Genomic DNA, 22,993 nt, shown 5'->3' with positions numbered 1-22,993 from the left:
TGCACATGGAGGGAATGAGGGGAGGGATGCATGCACAGGGCCGCACAGAGCCGGGCCTAACTAATATGATGCCTAGGCAAGATTTAGCACCGCCGCTAGTTCCGCCTCTGACCCTGCACCCTTTCCCAGCACTATCACCCCTCACCCATAGCAGTCCTCATTTTTGGTACTCCTACCCCCTTTATTTTACATGGGAACAGTGCTCACATTCGGCGCACAGCCCAAAACGGGGCGTGTTCTTGCTGAGAAGGGGCATGGCCACACAATAGTACCCCTAATTCAAATTACACCACAGTAGTGCAACTTTATCCACATTATATCATGCAATAGTGTCCCTTATTCACGTTACATCACACAGTAGTACCACTTTACCTTATATACATTACTCCTCACAGTAGTGCCCCTTATTCACATTACATCACACAGTATTGCTCTTTATTCACATCAGACCACACAGTATTGACCTTTCTATACATTATGCCACATAGTAGAGCACCTTATACACAAAATGCTACACTTTAGTAATGCATTTATACACATAATCTCACACAGTAATGCCCCTTACACATATGACACACATTATTAATGTCCTTATAAACATACACCGTAGTTGTATCTGCATACGAAATGCTACGTCACAGTGATTTCCAGGAATACACTGTAACGTAGCATATCGTATGCAGATACAGCCGCAGTCACACAAAGAATATAGGCATGCCGCATATCATTTTAATCAGCAGAAGCTACTTGTGCCCCTAGGCATGCCAAATGCCTTAGGCATTTGCCTGGTTTGCCTATGCCTAGGACCGATTCTGGTTCTGCAGCCTGCAAATCTTGATTAACCTAAATCCAGGGCTGTCTCTGCAAGCAGCTGTGGTGCCCCTAGGAAAAATCCACCGCTGTCTGCTACTCGCTGCACCGACCCATCTGGCCATCAGTCCTTCTGGCATTTTCCAGAACTGCCAGATCGCCAGTCTGGCACTGGAGCTGAATGCTGTGAAGAATCACTGGAGTAGGTTACCCAGTTAACACTGGAGCGGAATGCTGTGAAGAATCACTGGAGTAGGTTACCCAGTTAACACTGGAGCTGAATGCTGTGAAGAATCACTGGAGTAGGTTACCCAGTTAACACTGGAGCGGAATGCTGTGAATCAATACAGGAACTGGTTTTCTGGATAGCACTGGAGCAGAATGCTGTGAAGCAATATAGGAACAGGTTTTCTGGATCACAATAATAGACCTAAAGTAGTGAGTGCATCCATTCATCCTTGGATGTTCATGTAACCAAAAACTCATCCCTGCAATACTCATAGGGAACAATGATGTAGCAGGTGCTATGTTAAGTGTAGTGGTGCTTGAAAGTTTGTGAACCCTTCAGAATTTTTTATATTTCTGCTGAAATGTAGCCTAAAACTACATCAGATTTCACACAAGTCCTAAAAGTAGATAAAGAGAGCCAAATCAATCAAATGAGACAAAAAATTAGATGAGCTAATTTTTTTATTGAGGAAAATTATCCAATATCACATATCTGTGAACCTTTAAGTTTAGCAGATATTTTGAAGGTGAAATTAAGAGTCAGGTATTTTCAAATCTATGGGATGACAATTGGGTGTGAGTGGACAACCTGTCTCTTTAAAAGAACAGGGATTATCAAAGTCTGATGTTCACAACACATGGTTATGGAAGTGTATCGTGCCATGTACAAAGGAGATTCCTGAGAACCTTAGAAGAAGAGTTGTAGATGCTTATCAGGCTGGAAAGGGTTACAAAACCATCTCTAAAGAGTTTGGACTCCACCAATCAACAGTCCACAGACTGTGTACAAATGGAGGAAATTCCAGACCAACATTACCCTCCCCAGGAGTGGTCAACCAACAAAGATCACACCAACAGCAAGGCGTCTAATAGTTTGTAAGGTCGCAAAGGAACCCAATATAACCTCTGAGCGACTGAAGGCCTTTCTCACATTAGCTAATGTTAATGTTTATGAGTCCACCATCAGGAGGACACTGAACAGCAATGGTGTGCATGGCAGGATTGCAGGAGCAAGCCGCTGCTCTCCAAAAAGAACATTGCTGCCCAGTTTGCTAAAGATCACCTGGACAAGCCAGAAGGCTATTGGAAAATGGTTTGTGGACAGGCGAGTCCAAAATAGAGTGTTTTGGCTTAATTGAGAAGCGTTATGTTTGGAGAAAGGAGAACACTGCATTCCAGCATAAAAACCTCATACCATCAGTGAAATATTGTGGTGGTGGTGGTAGTATCATGGTTTCGGCATGTTGTGCTGCATCTGTCTCAGGACGACTTGCCATCATTGGGACAATGAATTGAATTATACCAGAATATTCTAAAGTAAAATGTCAGGACATCTGTCCATGAGCTGCATCTCAAGAGAACGTGGGTCATGCAGCAAGACAATGACCCAAAGCACACAAGTCATTCGACCAAAGAATGGTTAAAGAAGAATAAATGTTTTGGAATGGCCAAGTCAAAGTCCTGACCTTAATACAATGTTACATGTTGTAGAAGGACCTGAAGCGAGCAGTTCATGGAAAGAAACCCACCAACATAACAGATGAAGCAGTTATGTATGGAGGAATGGGGTAAATTCCTCCAAGCCGATGTTCAGGACAAATCAACAATTACCGGAAACGTTTACATGCAGAAGGGGGGGTCATACCAGATACTGAAAGCAAAGGTTCACATACTTTTACCACTCACAGATATGTGATATTGGATCATTTTCCTCAAAAAAAAAATGAGCACGTCTAATTTTTTTGTCTCATTTGTTTGATTTGGTTCTTTTTATCTACTTTTAGGACTTGTGTGAAAATCTGAGGTGGTTTTTTAAATTTCAGGAGAAATACAGAAAATTCTGAAGGGTACACAAACTTTCAAGCACCACAGTACATGTACTGTGTACTGTGCGAGAAAGGAATCAACTTGTCAGTAGTATGTGGAAGACATTTGAATTAATAATTGAATTGTCAAAGACAATCAAATACCAGATTGTAATTTATTTTTCTTCCATCGTTTTGCTACCATCCTAAGCAATATTATCTATTTATTTACATACTTTTCACACGACTGTCGTGATACGTCTTCTTTTAGTTTGATACTGGAGAGAAATTTAGTAAATATATGGTCATTTTAACCCTCTTGATAACTGGAGTATGACGTAGTGGACGGAGGGTGGTCTATGTTGTCCATTGGTCACCAGAAATCAGTATCTGTACTACATAGTATCCAACGTATTGGGTTCTATATTGAATAGTTGCCGCCATTTAGTGGTGTATAGCATACATTGTACATTGAAGACGCACATTGCATCACAAAACAAAATTTGTAAAAGACTCTCAGGGGCATATTTATTAATTATCCAGACATGGACTCGGTAATTATAATTTCTTAGTCATCAGACCTGGGTACTGGCTGTTTCACTACCATTGTCATTCCAACACTTTCATGATGTAAATTCCTCCACATGTTCCACTTACTGTATAACCTCATCATGTGGTCTAGTTACTAAGCATTGGAGAGAGAAAAAGTGGAGAGAGATAAAATATCAACCAATCAGCTACTAACTGTCATTTTTCAAACACAGCCTGTAACATGCTAGTTAGTAGCTGATTGGCTGTTATCTTACCTCTCCCCACTCTTTCCATGGCTTAGTAAATACAAGGATCATGGGTATGTAAGACAGCTTTACTGCTGAAATTAGCCAATTGGTAATGCTGGATGAACAAAGGTGGGTGGCCGCTGTCACTCTCCTTTTCTAAAAGTGGAGAAAATCTCATCGAAATTCTACAAAGTCCGTCTTAAAGATGACTGCAAGTCTTCTATTACCAGTGACGTGCTGGTGAGGTCATAGGCTGGGGAGGCAAAGATTATATATATATATATATATATATATATATAAAATCAATGCAATACCCAGCCCAGCGGCCCCCCTCTCTCACCTGCGTGTCCGCTGCTGCTGGCTGGGAGGGCGGAGGAAGGAGAGGGAAGAGCGCTGTCCTCCGCCGTCGCCGCCCGCACTCTGAGCTTCCCATCGCCATTGTCTTCAGGGCCACCGCTTCACCACTCCTGATGCCGGGACAGCTCCAACGCTAGTCACCACTAGGTCCTGCCGCCACTTCCGCCCACCACGCCGCGTATGGGTGATTGGACAGTGGATCCAGCACTGGAACCGCTGTCCAATCACAGCTGCCTTGCTGACATGGGCGTGTTGTCCCTGTCAACGATGCATTTGTAGAAGTGCCGCTTTCAGCATCTTTTTAATGGGCTTTTACAGCCCAGTGCTTGGCTCCGCCCATCGTTCTATCCCTGTTCCCATTATCTACGGGAGGTATTGCTATCAGTGCCTCCCAAACAAATGTAATAAATTTAAATTATTAGAATAAAATAAAGAAGATACTTATGACACAGAAATTAGTGATGTGCACCGGAAATTTTTCGGGTTTTGTGCTTTGGTTTTGGATTCGGTTCCGCAGCCGTGTTTTGGATTCGGACGCGTTTTGGCAAAACCTCCCTGAAAATTTTTTGGCGGATTCGTTTTTTTTTTTACAAAAACCCCTCAAAAACAGCTTAAATCATAGCATTTGGGGGTCATTTTGATCCCATAGTATTATTAACCTCAATAACCATAATTTCCACTCATTTCCAGTCTATTCTGAACACCTCACAATATTATTTTTAGTCCTAAAATTTGCGCCGAGGTCGCTGGATGGCTAAGCTAAGCGACCCAAGTGGCCGACACAAACACCTGGCCCATCTAGGAGTGGCACTGCAGTGTCAGACAGGATGGCCGATTTAAAAAATAGTCCCCAAACAGCACATGATGCAAAGAAAAAAAGAGGTGCACCAAGGTCGCTGGATGGCTAAGCTAAGCGACCCAAGTGGCCGACACAAACACCTGGCCCATCTAGGAGTGGCACTGCAGTGTTAGACAGGATGGCAGATTTAAAAAATAGTCCCCAAACAGCACATGATGCAAAGAAAAAAAGGGGTGCACCAAGGTCGCTGGATGGCTAAGCTAAGCGACCCAAGTGGCCGACACAAACACCTGGCCAATCTAGGAGTGGCACTGCAGTGTCAGACAGGACGGCAGATTTAAAAAATAGTCCCCAAAGAGCACATGATGCAAAGAAAAAAAGAGGTGCAATGAGGTAGCTGTGTGACTAAGCTAAGCGACCCAAGTGGCCGACACAAACACGTGGCCCATCTAGGAGTGGCACTGCAGTGTCAGACAGGATGGCAGATTTAAAAAATAGTACCCAAACAGCACATGATGCACAGAAAAAAAGAGGTGCACCAAGGTCGCTGGATGGCTAAGCTAAGCGACCCAAGTGGCCGACACAAACACCTGGCCCATCTAGGAGTGGCACTGCAGTGTCAGACAGGATGGCAGATTTAAAAAATAGTCCCCAAACAGCACATGATGCAAAGAAAAAAAGAGGTGTACCAAGGTCGCTGGATGGCTAAGCTAAGCGACCCAAGTGGCCGACACAAACACCTGGCCCATCTAGGAGTGGCACTGCAGTGTCAGACAGGATGGCAGATTTAAAAAATAGTACCCAAACAGCACATGATGCAAAGAAAAAAAGAGGTGTACCAAGGTCGCTGGATGGCTAAGCTAAGCGACCCAAGTGGCCGACACAAACACCTGGCCCATCTAGGAGTGGCACTGCAGTGTCAGACAGGATGGCAGATTTAAAAAATAGTCCCCAAACAGCACATGATGCAAAGAAAAAAAGAGGTACACCAAGGTCGCTGGATGGCTAAGCTAAGCGACCCAAGTGGCCGACACAAACACCTGGCCCATCTAGGAGTGGCACTGCAGTGTCAGACGGGATGGCAGATTTAAAAAATAGTCCCCAAACAGCAGATGATGCAAAGAAAAAAAGAGGTGCACCAAGGTCGCTGGATGGCTAAGCTAAGCGACCCAAGTGGCCGACACAAACACCTGGCCCATCTAGGAGTGGCACTGCAGTTTTCTAGCGAGAGGATGAGTGCTTCCATCCTCATGTGAAACTGAACCACTAGCTATGAACATAGGCCAGGGCCTCAGCTGTTCCTTGCCACTCCGTGTCGTAAATGGCATATTGGCAAGTGTTTGGGTCATTTTACTGAACTTTTGTAGTATACTTGACGACACAGACGTAGGTAGAGCAGTGGACTACTGTACCGTACTGCTATATATATTATATACTGGTGGTCACAGCAACATTGTGCACTGTCCCCTCCTACTATATACTGCGCACAACTAAAATGCAGCACAGGTATGGATGCATAGTAAACTTGACGACACAGAGGTAGGTAGAGCAGTGGACTATTGTACCGTACTGCTATATATATTATATACTGGTGGTCACAGCAACATTCTGCACTGTCCCCTCCTACTATATACTGCGCACAACTAAAATACAGCACAGGTATGGATGCATAGTATACTTGACGACACAGAGGTAGGTAGAGCAGTGGACTACTGTACCGTACTGCTATATATATTATATACTGGTGGTCAGTGGTCACAGCAACATTCTGCACTGTTCCCTCCAACTATATACTGCGCACAACTAAAATGCAGCACAGGTATGGATGCATAGTATACTTGACGACACAGAGGTAGGTAGAGCAGTGGACTATTGTACCGTACTGCTATATATATTATATACTGGTGGTCACAGCAACATTCTGCACTGTCCCCTCCTACTATATACTGCGCACAACTAAAATGCAGCACAGGTATGGATGCATAGTATACTTGACGACACAGAGGTAGGTAGAGCAGTGGACTACTGTACCGTACTGCTATATATATTATATACTGGTGGTCAGTGGTCACAGCAACATTCTGCACTGTCCCCTCCTACTATATACTGCGCACAACTAAAATGCAGCACAGGTATGGATGCATAGTATACTTGACGACACAGAGGTAGGTAGAGCAGTGGACTACTATACCGTACTGCTATATATATTATATACTGGTGGTCAGTGGTCACAGTAACATTCTGCACTGCCCCATCCTACTATATACTGCGCACAACTAAAATGCAGCACAGGTATGGATGCATAGTATACTTGACGACACAGAGGTAGGTAGAGCAGTGGACTACTGTACCGTACTGCTATATATATTATATACTGGTGGTCAGTGGTCACAGCAACATTCTGCACTGTCCCCTCCTACTATATACTGCGCACAACTAAAATACAGCACAGGTATGGATGCATAGTATACTTGACGACACAGATGTAGGTAGAGCAGTGGAGTACTGTACCGTACTGCTATATATATATACTGGTGGTCACAGCAACATTCTGCACTGTCCCCTCCTACTATATACTGCGCACAACTAAAATGCAGCACAGGTATGGATGCATAGTATACTTGACGACACAGAGGTAGGTAGAGCAGTGGACTATTGTACCGTACTGCCAACATTCTGCACTGTCCTCCTACTATATACTACAATGCAACACAGATATGGAGCGTTTTTCAGGCAGAGAACGTAGATATTTTCAGCACACTGAGCACAGATATTTGCAGCACACTGAGCACAGATATTTGCAGCACACTGCACGTCCTCTAACTATCATCTCCAATGCACGAGTGAAAATGGCGGCGACGCGCGGCTCCTTATATAGAATACGAATCTCGCGAAAATCCGACAGCGGGATGATGACGTTCGGGCGCGCTCGGGTGAACCGAGCAAGGCGGGAAGATTCGAGTCTGCCTCGGAACCGTGTAAAATGGGTGAAGTTTGGGGGGGGGGGGTTTGGATCCCGAGGAACCGAACCCGCTCATCACTACACAGACTATGTGTCATAAGTATCTTCTTTGTATTATTTTAATAATTAATAACAGGGGAGGCAGTGCCTCCCCTGACTGCACATCCCTGTCTATTACTTTTTACTATGTCTATTACTTTTTACTAGAAAACGGATCTCCATGCCATTTTCCGATCCTGAAACAAGGCAAAACTTCATCTTTCCAGTGCCCGATCTCACACGTTTTGGATTTGATATACGTCCCTCCTGCGGTTTCAGCACTGTAGACCTTACGGAGAGAGTGTTGGGACTAGGCTGGGCGTCTCTTAGAGGCACTTTCCAAACAACAACAACAACAACAACAAAAAGATGAGCACTGTTGTATAGGCAGTGTTACTAAAGGGGCAGTGGCAATTGTACTGTGGAGCAGTGGCACTGTGTATTGTGGGGCAGTGGCACTGTGATCTGGCTGCAACAGGAGACGATGTGGGGCACTGGCAGTACCGTAACTACGTGTGTGCCAGCGGTGCCTGGCACACAGCGCAGATGCCCTGAGGGCGCAACTGCTCGCATCCTCAGCCTAAAGTTGGCAGGCTTGTAATGAGTCAAACTGACTCATTACAAGCCGCCTGTGTGTGTGTGAGACCACCAGAGAGGAGCAGCTCCGAGGGCAGGGGAGGAGGAGGAGGGAGGGGGACTCGGTAATTGGTAATTGTAATTGGTGGCGGCGCTGCAGCAGCTGTCCCTCTCCTTCACATTGGCTGGCCGCGATTGCTCCCTCCCTGCTCCTGGCGCACTTCCTCCATGGAGCAGGGAGGGAGCGATCGCGGCCAGCCAATGTGTAGGAGAGGGACAGCTGCAGTGGCACCGCCACCAATTACATAGCGCTGCTGCAGCTACCGAGTCCCCCTCCCTCCTCCTCCTCCCATGCCCCCGGAGTTGCTCCTCTCCGGCGGCAGCACACGGCTTGTAATGAATTCCGCGATCGCTCCCTACCCTGCACATGGACGCGACCACCACCAGCAGCTAGAGCCGGACCCACGCATACTTCCCTGACGCCAGACATAGGACCCTCTCAGTCTCAGCGGCGGCAGTAAGCAAAACTGGTGGGGCTGGGGGCATATGGGTACCTGGCATTGGGGGCATATGTGTATCTGGCACTGGGGGCATATGTGTACCTGGCACTGGGGGCATAAGTCAGTGACATGTGGTGGGGTGAGGCAGGTGAGGCAGTGCCTTTCCTGTCATGCTAATGATTGTGCCAGAGTTTTGACTGTATAAAGTATATGAAAAACACAAAGAATATGTTTGAAATATCTTCTTTGCATTATTCTAATAATTTTTATAGCCAAAGCTCTGGAGTAAAAAGTCTATAGCAGGTGAGGCAGCGCCTCACCTAGCTATCTTTTCCACACACCTCTGATCAAAACTCACCAAATTTCCAGGAATTTATACTGCTGCACCTGTGTATAATGTCCAGATGTACACGTTGGCTCATATATTGCGTGTAAAGCTGGCTCTGGCGCTAGCCAGTGCCTCCTGAGCTATTTAGCTCACCACACGTCCCTGGCATAAGTGTATCTGGCATTGGGGGCACGTGTAGCTGGCACTGGGGGCATATGCGTAGCTGGTACTGGTGGTATATGTGTATCTGGCACAGGGGGCATATGGGCACCTGACACTGGGGGCATAAGTGTATCTGGCACTGGGGGCATATGCTCCTGGCACACCTCCTCCAGGGAGCAGGGAGGGAGCAATCATGGCCAGCCAACATGTAGGAGAGGGACAGCTGCAGCGGCGCCGCCACCAATTACATAGCTCTGCTGCGGCTCCCAAGTCTCCCTCCCTCCTCCTTCTCCCCTGCCCCCAGAGCTGCTCCTCTCTGGCGGCAGCACATGGCTTGTAATGAGTTCCACGATCGCTCCCTGCCCTGCACATGGATGCAACCACCACCAGCAGCTAGAGCCGGACCCACGCATACTTCCCTGATGCCAGACACAGGACCCTCTCAGTCTCAGTGGCGGTGGTAAGCAAAACTGGTGGGGCTGGGGTCATAAGTGTACCTGGCACTTGGGGTATATGTGTATCTGGCACTGGGGGTTTATATGCACCTGGCACTGGGGGCATATGTGTACCTGGCACTGGGGGCATAAGTGTATCTGGCACTGGGGGCATATGTGTATCTGGCAGTGGGGGCATATGTTTACCTGGCAGTGGGGGTATATGTGTATCTGGCACTGCACACAACGCATATGCCGTAATGTGTAAAAGGGGACTCTACCTGCCGTAATGTGTAAAAGGTGACTCTACCTGCGCCATAACGTGTAAAAGGCGGCTCTGCCGTAATGTGTAAAAAGGGACTCTGCCTCCGATAATGTGTAAAATGGGCTCTACCTGGTATATTGGTGCTACTGTACGGAGTAATTTGAATAATGGAGACTACTGAGCACCGTAATACGAATTGGTATTATTTTTGGCCACACCCCTTCCCATTGAAGCCACGCCCCTACATTTTTTGATGCGCGCCTCTCGTGAGCACAGGCCATATATTGAATGGGCGGGGGGGATAATGTTTCTTGCACACAGCGCTAAAATGTCTAGTTACGGCACTGGGCACTGGGGAAAGGGCTGCAACACTTATTCCATTTACTTGGGCCACTTTGTATTAAAAACAAACAAACCACAAAACAATTAGGGACACTGTTGTACAGGCAGTGGTACTCTGGGACAGTGGCACTGTGTATTATAGGCAGGGCCTTCAGGCACAGGCCCTCATTCTGAGTTGATCGCTCGCTAGCTGCTTTTAGCAGCATTGCAAACGCTAGGCCGCCGCCCTCTGGGAGTGTATCTTAGCTTAGCAGAATAGCGAACGAAAGATTAGCAGAATTGCTACTAAATATTTTCTTTGCAGTTTCTGAGTAGCTCCAGACCTACTCCTAGATTGCGATCACCTCAGTCCGTTCAGTTCCTGGTTTGACGTCACAAACACGCCCCGCGTTCGGCCAGCCACTCCCCCGTTTCTCCAGCCACTCCTGCGTTTTTGCCTGACACGCCTGCGTTTTTTAGCACACTCCCGGAAAACGCTCAGTTACCACCCAGAAACGCCCCTTTCCTGTCAATCACTCACCGATCAGCAGTGCGACTGAAAAGCGCCACACGGACAACAGCAAAACTGCTAAGTTTTTAGTTAAATAACTAAGCGCATGCGCCCTGCGCACCATGCGCATTTAGCAGCAAATCGCAGCATAGCAAAAATCGTCAGCGAGCGAACAACTCGGAATGACCACCACAGTTACAACAATTAGGTACCATTGTGCAAATATGTGCGTAAGTTGCAGCAGTGTATAAAAAAAAACAAAAAAACACTTGTGTGTGTTCAAGGCCAGAGAGTGGCACTGTGTTACAATATAGCTCAGTAGGTGCCGTGACACCACATTAATAATATAAGCACTTTGAGTCGAAGTGTGAAGTTGTCATTTGATGATTTCAAATTATCGATGGTCGATGGCCATTCCTCGGCTGCACTGAATGCCTCTCTGCCTGCATGACTTAGTAGCCGCCCGCTGTGTGTGTCTGTCTGTGTTTGATTTAATGTTGCAGAAATACTATGGCGCGTAGTTTCAAAAGAATTGCTAGAAGCAGTGATTATAAAAAATGAATGTTCTCCTCAGAGGTTTCCCTGGTCATGCCACTTAATTTACCATCCTAATGGTGGCATGTGTCCCTATCACTGGGCCATGCTGGGTAAAACTTCAGGAACAATCATCTGTCTAATGTTTACGTTCCACAACGGCGTGGTTTGAAACCCCCGTGTTAGGCCGATGTGCTCAGGGCTTTGTGTGAGCTGAACTTTGTCACGTTATTAAACTGTCAGCAATGCACAACGGTTATTAAGATTCTTGGTGGGAATTCTGCCCATATGTTTCGGGTTCTCTGCTGGGATTATATCAACACCATTTGTATGTAAAGTCTGCAGAGGGAGCAGGTGGAGATGAAGAAAAGGCATCTGTGAGAGGGACACAGAAAACGTCTGTTTATGTACGGCCTCCTAAATTTGTCTCGACAGAGCATGATTTCCCATGTGCGCCTGCCGTTTCCATTCGGGCTAGGTGTAAAGTCCGAGAAAATGGCAGCTGGAAGTGGAAGGCAGCGCTTTGTAAAGTGACACATGGGGTGTAAGCCGCTGGAGACAGCGGGCGCTGCATTCAGTGGAGTATAATAAAATATACCGGTGTTACTGAAATGTGAAAATGATATCAATATGTAGAATTTATAACTCAATCCTATGAATCTAATTGGTTAAAGACCCGGATCCCAACACCTTGGACTTTATCCTGGCTTCTGTCCTAACGGCTTTCCCTGCTCCCAGCGTAATAAAATACTCGCTCTCCCATAGTGGAGAGTAACAGCAGTCTCAGTTTGACAAGTGTCTCACAAGAGTATTGGGCGGGTCTCCTAACCAGAGTAACTTTTCTTCTTGAGTCCCCCATACCTAGTAATTGTGCTGCTATTATTAGTGCATTCCACTTGTTAGGCGCCTTAAGGTGTCAGTGGCTCGGTAATAGAGGTAACATAAAAACAAATACAGTGAACAGCGTAAAAGTAACGTGGATCGGCCCGACATATCGCTCACATCGGTACATATCGGGCAGTGTGTATGCCCGATATGTGAGTGCCGGCGGTCGCTAGCAACGTCATCAGGTTTGACGTGTTGCCCCTGACGATATCACTAGCACCTGTAGTATACTAATCACATGATCGTTCCATCCTTCTTTCCAGTGTATACGGGTAATCTGCGCTGACGGGCATTCGTTACGATGGCGGGACGAATGCCCGTCGCTCAAGTGAGTACCCAGCTGCAACCTTCACAGGAGTACAAAGTACTGTATATAGTATAAATACAAACAATGCAATAAAACCACAGCCAAGGCATAACAAGTAGAGGGGTAGGGTGGGATTACTCGCTGTAGCTAGTCAGCAGGCAGTGGTAAGTCGCTGGGGAAGGTACAGGGGTCCTCAGTGATCCTGCACCCATCGTGTGGGTGAGCTGAGTGTCAGAGTTGCTGAAGTGGAGGAGACAAAGGACTTCCAGAATCAGGCCCAATTTCCCAGGTAGCAGGGTGAGACACACATCTCAAGTGGCACTATAGTAAGGACTGCAGACAGGAGGGTCTCTGCTGCCTGCTAGCCCCTAACCCGCTCCCTCACCCCAAACATTGAGTCGCTGCCAGGTTGTGCAATAACTGATTGCAGGGTGCTGATGGTGGGAGCATCTAGGAGGGTAACTGCCTCTGGGCACAGAGGGGCTGATGCTGAGTCGCAGGCTACTGCTGCCCTTTTAGAGCCTTTTGCTGTAGTCGCGTCTGTGACTTTATACTGATGCTAGAATCAGCCCTTTCCCTGATGTACAAGCCTGCGTCTGAGTGTGCCAGGGCTGGGACAACCACTTTGTGCATCTTTAGACGCAACAAGCCCCATGCTAGGTGCAGATTCTCCATCAGAGTACGGCCTCCAATATAAGCGGTTAATATAAATGAAGGCCTAATCATGTGTGATTTGAGAGTGATGTCACAGAGTGAACACAACGCAGTCACATACCTCCCAACTGTCCCGATTTCAGCGGGACAGTCATACTATTCGGACATTGTCCCGCTGGTGATGTCACAGAGTTAGCGCAGCGCAGTCACACAGTGTATGTAGCAGGTTAGTGTGTGACTGGATGGTGATGTCACAGAGTGAGCACAGCACAGTCACACAGTCTATGTAACAGGTTAGTGTGTGACTGGATGGTGATGTCACAGAGTGAGCGCAGCGCAGTCACACAGTATGTAGCAGGTTAGTGTGTGATTGGATAATGATGTCACAGAGTGAGTGCAGTGCAATCACACAGTATGTAGCAGGATAGTGTGTGACTGGATGGTGATGTCACAGAGTGAGTGCAGTGCAGTTACCCAGTCTATGTAGCAGGTTAGTGTGTGACTGGATGGTGATGTCACAGAATGAGCACAGTGCAATCACACAGTATGTAGCAGGTTAGTGTGTGACTGGATGGTGATGTCACAGAGTGAGCGCAGCGCAGTCACACAGTATGTAGCAGGTTAGTGTGTGATTGGATAATGATGTCACAGAGTGAGCGCAGTGCAGTCACACAGTATGTAGCAGGTTAGTGCGTGACTGGATGGTGATGTCACAGAATGAGCACAGTGCAGGCACACAGTCTATGTAGCAGGTTAGTGTGTGATTGGATGGTGATGTCACAGAGTGAGCACAGTGCAGACACACAGCCTATGTAACAGGTTAGTGTGTGACTGGATGGTGATGTCACAGAGTGAGCGCAGTGCAGTAACACGGTCTATGTAGCAGGTTAGTTTGTGACTGGATGGTGATGTCACAGAGAGAGCGCAGCGCAGTCACACAGTCTATGTAACAGGTTAGTGTGTGACCTGATGGTGATGTCACAGAGGCAGCGCAGTCACACAGTCTATGTAGCAGGTAAGTGTGTGATTGGATGGTGATGTCACAGAGTGAGCACAGCGCAGACACACAGTATGTAGCAGGTTAGTGTGTGATTGGATAATGATGTCACAGAGTGAGCGCAGTGCAGACACACAGTCTATGTAACAGGTTAGTGTGTGACTGGATGGTGATGTCACAGAGTGAGCGCAGCGCAGTCACACAGTATGTAGCAGGTTAGTGTGTGATTGGATAATGATGTCACAGAGTGAGCGCAGTGCAGACACACAGTCTATGTAACAGGTTAGTGTGTGACTGGATGGTGATGTCACAGAGTGAGCGCAGTGCAGTAACACGGTCTATGTAGCAGGTTAGTTTGTGACTGGATAGTGATGTCACAGAGTGAGCGCAGCGCAGTCACACCGTCTATGTAACAGGTTAGTGTGTGACCTGATGGTGATGTCACAGAGGCAGCGCAGTCACACAGTGTATGTAGCAGATTAGTATGTGACTGGATGGTGATGTCACAGAGTGAGCGCAGCGTAGTCACACAGTCTATGTAGCAGGTTAGTGTGTGATTGGATGGTGATGTCACAGAGTGAGCACAGCGCAGACACACAGTCTATGTAACAGGTTAGTGTGTGACTGGATGGTGATGTCACAGAGTGAGCGCAGCGCAGTCACACAGTATGTAGCAGGTTAGTGTGTGATTGGATAATGATGTCACAGAGTGAGTGCAGTGCAATCACACAGTATGTAGCAGGTTAGTGTGTGATTGGATGGTGATGTCACATAGTGAGCGCAGCGCAGTCACACGGTATGTAGCAGGTTAGTGTGTGATTTGATGGTGATGTCACAGAGTGAGCACAGCGCAGACACACAGTCTATGTAACAGGTTAGTGTGTGATTGGATAATGATGTCACAGAGTGAGGGCAGTGCAGTCACACAGTATGTAGCAGGTTAGTGTGTGACTGACTGGATGGTGATGTCACAATGTGAGCGCAGCGCAGTCACACAGTATGTAGCAGGTTAGTGTGTGACTGGATGGTGATGTCACAGAGTGAGCGCAGCGCAGTCACACAGTATGTAGCAGGTTAGTGTGTGACTGGATGGTGATGTCAAAGAGTGAGCACAGCGCAGACACACAGTATGTAGCAGGTTAGTGTGTGACTGGATGGTGATGTCATAGAGTGAGCGCAGCGCAGTCACACAGTATGTAGCAGATTAGTGTGTGACTGGATGGTGATGTCACAGAGTGAGCACAGCACAGTCACACAGTCTATGTAACAGGTTAGTGTGTGACTGGATGGTGATGTCACAGAGTGAGCGCAGCTCAGTCACACAGTATGTAGCAGGTTGGTGTGTGATTGGATAATGATGTCACAGAGTGAGTGCAGTGCAATCACACAGTATGTAGCAGGATAGTGTGTGACTGGATGGTGATGTCACAGAGTGAGTGCAGTGCAGTTACACAGTCTATGTAGCAGGTTAGTGTGTGACTGGATGGTGATGTCACAGAATGAGCACAGTGCAATCACACAGTATGTAGAAGGTTAGTGTGTGACTGGATGGTGATGTCACAGAGTGAGCGCAGCGCAGTCACACAGTATGTAGCAGGTTAGTGTGTGATTGGATAATGATGTCACAGAGTGAGCGCAGTGCAGTCACACAGTATGCAGCAGGTTAGTGTGTGACTGGATGGTGATGTCACAGAATGAGCACAGTGCAGTCACACAGTGTATGTAGCAGGTAAGTGTGTGATTGGATGGTGATGTCACAGAGTGAGCACAGCGCAGACACACAGCCTATGTAACAGGTTAGTGTGTGACTGGATGGTGATGTCACAGAGTGAGCGCAGCGCAGTCACACAGTATGTAGCAGGTTAGTGTGTGATTGGATAATGATGTCACAGAGTGAGCGCAGTGCAGACACACAGTCTATGTAACAGGTTAGTGTGTGACTGGATGGTGATGTCACAGAGTGAGCGCAGTGCAGTAACACGGTCTATGTAGCAGGTTAGTTTGTGACTGGATGGTGATGTCACAGAGAGAGCGCAGCGCAGTCACACAGTCTATGTAACAGGTTAGTGTGTGACCTGATGGTGATGTCACAGAGGCAGCGCAGTCACACAGTCTATGTAACAGGTTAGTGTGTGACTGGATGGTGATGTCACAGAGTGAGCGCAGCGCAGTCACACAGTATGTAGCAGGTTAGTGTGTGATTGGATAATGATGTCACAGAGTGAGCGCAGTGCAGACACACAGTCTATGTAACAGGTTAGTGTGTGACCTGATGGTGATGTCACAGAGGCAGCGCAGTCACACAGTCTATGTAACAGGTTAGTGTGTGACTGGATGGTGATGTCACAGAGTGAGCGCAGCGCAGTCACACAGTATGTAGCAGGTTAGTGTGTGATTGGATAATGATGTCACAGAGTGAGCGCAGTGCAGACACACAGTCTATGTAACAGGTTAGTGTGTGACTGGATGGTGATGTCACAGAGTGAGCGCAGTGCAGTAACACGGTCTATGTAGCAGGTTAGTTTGTGACTGGATGGTGATGTCACAGAGTGAGCGCAGCGCAGTCACACCGTCTATGTAACAGGTTAGTGTGTGACCTGATGGTGATGTCACAGAGGCAGCGCAGTCACACAGTGTATGTAGCAGATTAGTATGTGACTGGATGGTGATGTCACAGAGTGAGCGCAGCGTAGTCACACAGTCTATGTAGCAGGTTAGTGTGTGATTGGATGGTGATGTCACAGAGTGAGCACAGCGCAGACACACAGTCTATGTAACAGGTTAGTGTGTGACTGGATGGTGATGTCACAGAGTGAGCGCAGCGCAGTCACACAGTATGTAGCAGGTTAGTGTGTGATTGGATAATGATGTCACAGAGTGAGTGCAGTGCAATCACACAGTATGTAGCAGGTTAGTGTGTGATTGGATGGTGATGTCACATAGTGAGCGCAGCGCAGTCACACAGTATGTAGCAGGTTAGTGTGTGATTGGATAATGATGTCACAGAGTGAGCGCAGTGCAGTCACACAGTATGTAGCAGGTTAGTGTGTGACTGGATGGTGATGTCACAGAGTGAGCGCAGTGCAGTATAGAGATGAGCGGGTTCGGTTTCTCTGAATCCGAACCCGCCAGAACTTCATGTTTTTTTTCACGGGTCCGAGCGACTCGGATCTTCCCGCCTTGCTCGGTTAACCCGAGCGCGCCCGAACGTCATCATGACGCTGTCGGATTCTCGCGAGGCTCGGATTCTATCGCGAGACTCGGATTCTATATAAGGAGCCGCGCGTCGCCGCCATTTTCACACGTGCATTGAGATTGATAGGGAGAGGACGTGGCTGGCGTCCTCTCCGTTTAGAATTAGAATAGATTAGAGAGACACTTGATTTACTAATTTTGGGGAGCATTAGGAGTACTCAGTAGTGTACAGTGCAGAGTTTTGCTGATAGTGACCAGTGACCACCACTTTTATTTATAATCCGTTCTCTGCCTGAAAAAAGCGATACACAGCACACAGTGACTCAGTCACATACCATATCTGTGTGCACTGCTCAGGCTCAGGCCAGTGTGCTGCATCATCTATATATTATATATCTGTCTGACTGCTCAGCTCACACAGCTTATAATTGTGGGGGAGACTGGGGAGCACTACTGCAGTGCCAGTTATAGGTTATAGCAGGAGCCAGGAGTACATAATATTATATTAAAATTAAACAGTGCACACTTTTGCTGCAGGAGTGCCACTGCCAGTGTGACTAGTGACCAGTGACCTGACCACCAGTATATAATATTAGTAGTATACTATCTCTTTATCAACCAGTCTATATATTAGCAGCAGACACAGTACAGTGCGGTAGTTCACGGCTGTGGCTACCTCTGTGTCGGCACTCGGCAGCCCGTCCATAATTGTATATACCAGTGACCTAACCGTGGTTTTTTTTTCTTTCTTTATACATACATACTAGTTACGAGTATACTATCTCTTTATCAACCAGTCTATATATTAGCAGCAGACACAGTACAGTGCGGTAGTTCACGGCTGTGGCTACCTCTGTGTCGGCACTCGGCAGCCCGTCCATAATTGTATATACCAGTGACCTAACCGTGGTTTTTTTTTCTTTCTTTATACATACATACTAGTTACGAGTATACTATCTCTTTATCAACCAGTCTATATATTAGCAGCAGACACAGTACAGTGCGGTAGTTCACGGCTGTGGCTACCTCTGTGTCGGCACTCGGCAGCCCGTCCATAATTGTATATACCACCTAACCGTGGTTTTTTTTTCTTTCTTTATACATACATACTAGTTACGAGTATACTATCTCTTTATCAACCAGTCTATATATTAGCAGCAGACACAGTACAGTGCGGTAGTTCACGGCTGTGGCTACCTCTGTGTCGGCACTCGGCAGCCCGTCCATAATTGTATATACCACCTAACCGTGGTTTTTTTTTCTTTCTTTATACATACATACTAGTTACGAGTATACTATCTCTTTATCAACCAGTCTATATATTAGCAGCAGACACAGTACAGTGCGGTAGTTCACGGCTGTGGCTACCTCTGTGTCGGCACTCGGCAGCCCGTCCATAATTGTATATACCACCTAACCGTGGTTTTTTTTTCTTTCTTTATACATACATACTAGTTACGAGTATACTATCTCTTTATCAACCAGTCTATATATTAGCAGCAGACACAGTACAGTGCAGTAGTTCACGGCTGTGGCTACCTCTGTGTCGGCACTCGGCAGCCCGTCCATAATTGTATATACCACCTAACCGTGGTTTTTTTTTCTTTCTTTATACATACATACTAGTTACGAGTAGAGATGAGCGCCTGAAATTTTTCGGGTTTTGTGTTTTGGTTTTGGGTTCGGTTCCGCGGCCGTGTTTTGGGTTCGAACGCGTTTTGGCAAAACCTCACCGAATTTTTTTTGTCGGATTCGGGTGTGTTTTGGATTCGGGTGTTTTTTTCCAAAAACACTAAAAAACAGCTTAAATCATAGAATTTGGGGGTCATTTTGATCCCAAAGTATTATTAACCTCAAAAACCATAATTTACACTCATTTTCAGTCTATTCTGAATACCTCACACCTCACAATATTATTTTTAGTCCTAAAATTTGCACCGAGGTCGCTGTGTGAGTAAGATAAGCGACCCTAGTGGCCGACACAAACACCGGGCCCATCTAGGAGTGGCACTGCAGTGTCACGCAGGATGTCCCTTCCAAAAAACCCTCCCCAAACAGCACATGACGCAAAGAAAAAAAGAGGCGCAATGAGGTAGCTGTGTGAGTAAGATTAGCGACCCTAGTGGCCGACACAAACACCGGGCCCATCTAGGAGTGGCACTGCAGTGTCACGCAGGATGGCCCTTCCAAAAAACCCTCCCCAAACAGCACATGACGCAAAGAAAAAAAGAGGCGCAATGAGGTAGCTGTGTGAGTAAGATTAGCGACCCTAGTGGCCGACACAAACACCGGGCCCATCTAGGAGTGGCACTGCAGTGTCACGCAGGATGTCCCTTCCAAAAAACCCTCCCCAAACAGCACATGACGCAAAGAAAAAAAGAGGCGCAATGAGGTAGCTGTGTGAGTAAGATTAGCGACCCTAGTGGCCGACACAAACACCGGGCCCATCTAGGAGTGGCACTGCAGTGTCACGCAGGATGGCCCTTCCAAAAAACCCTCCCCAAACAGCACATGACGCAAAGAAAAAAAGAGGCGCAATGAGGTAGCTGTGTGAGTAAGATTAGCGACCCTAGTGGCCGACACAAACACCGGGCCCATCTAGGAGTGGCACTGCAGTGTCACGCAGGATGTCCCTTCCAAAAAACCCTCCCCAAACAGCACATGACGCAAAGAAAAAAAGAGGCTTTTTACTGATATTTGGTGTTTTGGATTTGACATGCTCTGTACTATGACATTGGGCATCGGCCTTGGCAGACGACGTTGCTGGCATTTCATCGTCTCGGCCATGACTAGTGGCAGCAGCTTCAGCACGAGGTGGAAGTGGATCTTGATCTTTCCCTAATTTTGGAACCTCAACATTTTTGTTCTCCATATTTTAATAGGCACAACTAAAAGGCACCTCAGGTAAACAATGGAGATGGATGGATTGGATACTAGTATACAATTATGGACGGGCTGCCGAGTGCCGACACAGAGGTAGCCACAGCCGTGAACTACCGCACTGTACTGTGTCTGCTGCTAATATATAGACTGGTTGATAAAGAGATAGTATACTCGTAACTAGTATGTATGTATAAAGAAAGAAAAAAAAACCACGGTTAGGTGGTATATACAATTATGGACGGGCTGCCGAGTGCCGACACAGAGGTAGCCACAGCCGTGAACTACCGCACTGTACACTGGTTGATAAAGAGATAGTAGTATACTCGTAACAACTAGTATGACACTATGACGACGGTATAAAGAATGAAAAAAAAACCACGGTTAGGTGGTATATATTATAATAATAATACAATTATGGATGGACGGACTGCCTGCCGACTGCCGACACAGAGGTAGCCACAGCCGTGAACTACCGCACTGTACACTGGTTGATAAAGAGATAGTAGTATACTCGTAACAACTAGTATGACACTATGACGACGGTATAAAGAATGAAAAAAAAACCACGGTTAGGTGGTATATATTATAATAATAATACAATTATGGATGGACGGACTGCCTGCCGACTGCCGACACAGAGGTAGCCACAGCCGTGAACTACCGCACTGTACACTGGTTGATAAAGAGATAGTAGTATACTCGTAACAACTAGTATGACACTATGACGACGGTATAAAGAATGAAAAAAAAACCACGGTTAGGTGGTATATATTATAATAATAATACAATTATGGATGGACGGACTGCCTGCCGACTGCCGACACAGAGGTAGCCACAGCCGTGAACTACCGCACTGTACACTGGTTGATAAAGAGATAGTAGTATACTCGTAACAACTAGTATGACACTATGACGACGGTATAAAGAATGAAAAAAAAACCACGGTTAGGTGGTATATATTATAATAATAATACAATTATGGATGGACGGACTGCCTGCCGACTGCCGACACAGAGGTAGCCACAGCCGTGAACTACCGCACTGTACACTGGTTGATAAAGAGATAGTAGTATACTCGTAACAACTAGTATGACACTATGACGACGGTATAAAGAATGAAAAAAAAACCACGGTTAGGTGGTATATATTATAATAATAATACAATTATGGATGGACGGACTGCCTGCCGACTGCCGACACAGAGGTAGCCACAGCCGTGAACTACCGCACTGTACACTGGTTGATAAAGAGATAGTAGTATACTCGTAACAACTAGTATGACACTATGACGACGGTATAAAGAATGAAAAAAAAACCACGGTTAGGTGGTATATATTATAATAATAATACAATTATGGATGGACGGACTGCCTGCCGACTGCCGACACAGAGGTAGCCACAGCCGTGAACTACCGCACTGTACACTGGTTGATAAAGAGATAGTAGTATACTCGTAACAACTAGTATGACACTATGACGGTATAAAGAATGAAAAAAAAACCACGGTTAGGTGGTATATATTATAATAATAATACAATTATGGATGGACGGACTGCCTGCCGACTGCCGACACAGAGGTAGCCACAGCCGTGAACTACCGCACTGTACACTGGTTGATAAAGAGATAGTAGTATACTCGTAACAATTAGGATGACACTATGACGGTATAAAGAATGAAAAAAAAACCACGGTTAGGTGGTAGGTATATAATAATAAATAATACAATTCTGGTCGGACGGACTGCCTGCCGTGTGCCGACACAGAGGTAGCCACAGCCGTGAACTACCGCACTGTACACTGGTTGATAAAGAGATAGTAGTATACTCGTAACAATTAGGATGACACTATGACGGTATAAAGAATGAAAAAAAAACCACGGTTAGGTGGTAGGTATATAATAATAAATAATACAATTCTGGTCGGACGGACTGCCTGCCGTGTGCCGACACAGAGGTAGCCACAGCCGTGAACTACCGCACTGTACACTGGTTGATAAAGAGATAGTAGTATACTCGTAACAATTAGGATGACACTATGACGGTATAAAGAATGAAAAAAAAACCACGGTTAGGTGGTAGGTATATAATAATAAATAATACAATTCTGGTCGGACGGACTGCCTGCCGTGTGCCGACACAGAGGTAGCCACAGCCGTGAACTACCGCACTGTACACTGGTTGATAAAGAGATAGTAGTATACTCGTAACAATTAGGATGACACTATGACGGTATAAAGAATGAAAAAAAAACCACGGTTAGGTGGTAGGTATATAATAATAAATAATACAATTCTGGTCGGACGGACTGCCTGCCGTGTGCCGACACAGAGGTAGCCACAGCCGTGAACTACCGCACTGTACACTGGTTGATAAAGAGATAGTAGTATACTCGTAACAATTAGGATGACACTATGACGGTATAAAGAATGAAAAAAAAACCACGGTTAGGTGGTAGGTATATAATAATAAATAATACAATTCTGGTCGGACGGACTGCCTGCCGTGTGCCGACACAGAGGTAGCCACAGCCGTGAACTACCGCACTGTACACTGGTTGATAAAGAGATAGTAGTATACTCGTAACAATTAGGATGACACTATGACGGTATAAAGAATGAAAAAAAAACCACGGTTAGGTGGTAGGTATATAATAATAAATAATA

This window comes from Pseudophryne corroboree, chromosome 4, assembly GCF_028390025.1.
Source record: "Pseudophryne corroboree isolate aPseCor3 chromosome 4, aPseCor3.hap2, whole genome shotgun sequence".
NCBI classification, from domain to species: Eukaryota; Metazoa; Chordata; class Amphibia; order Anura; family Myobatrachidae; genus Pseudophryne; species Pseudophryne corroboree.
Note: the sequence above shows the minus strand (reverse complement) of the source record.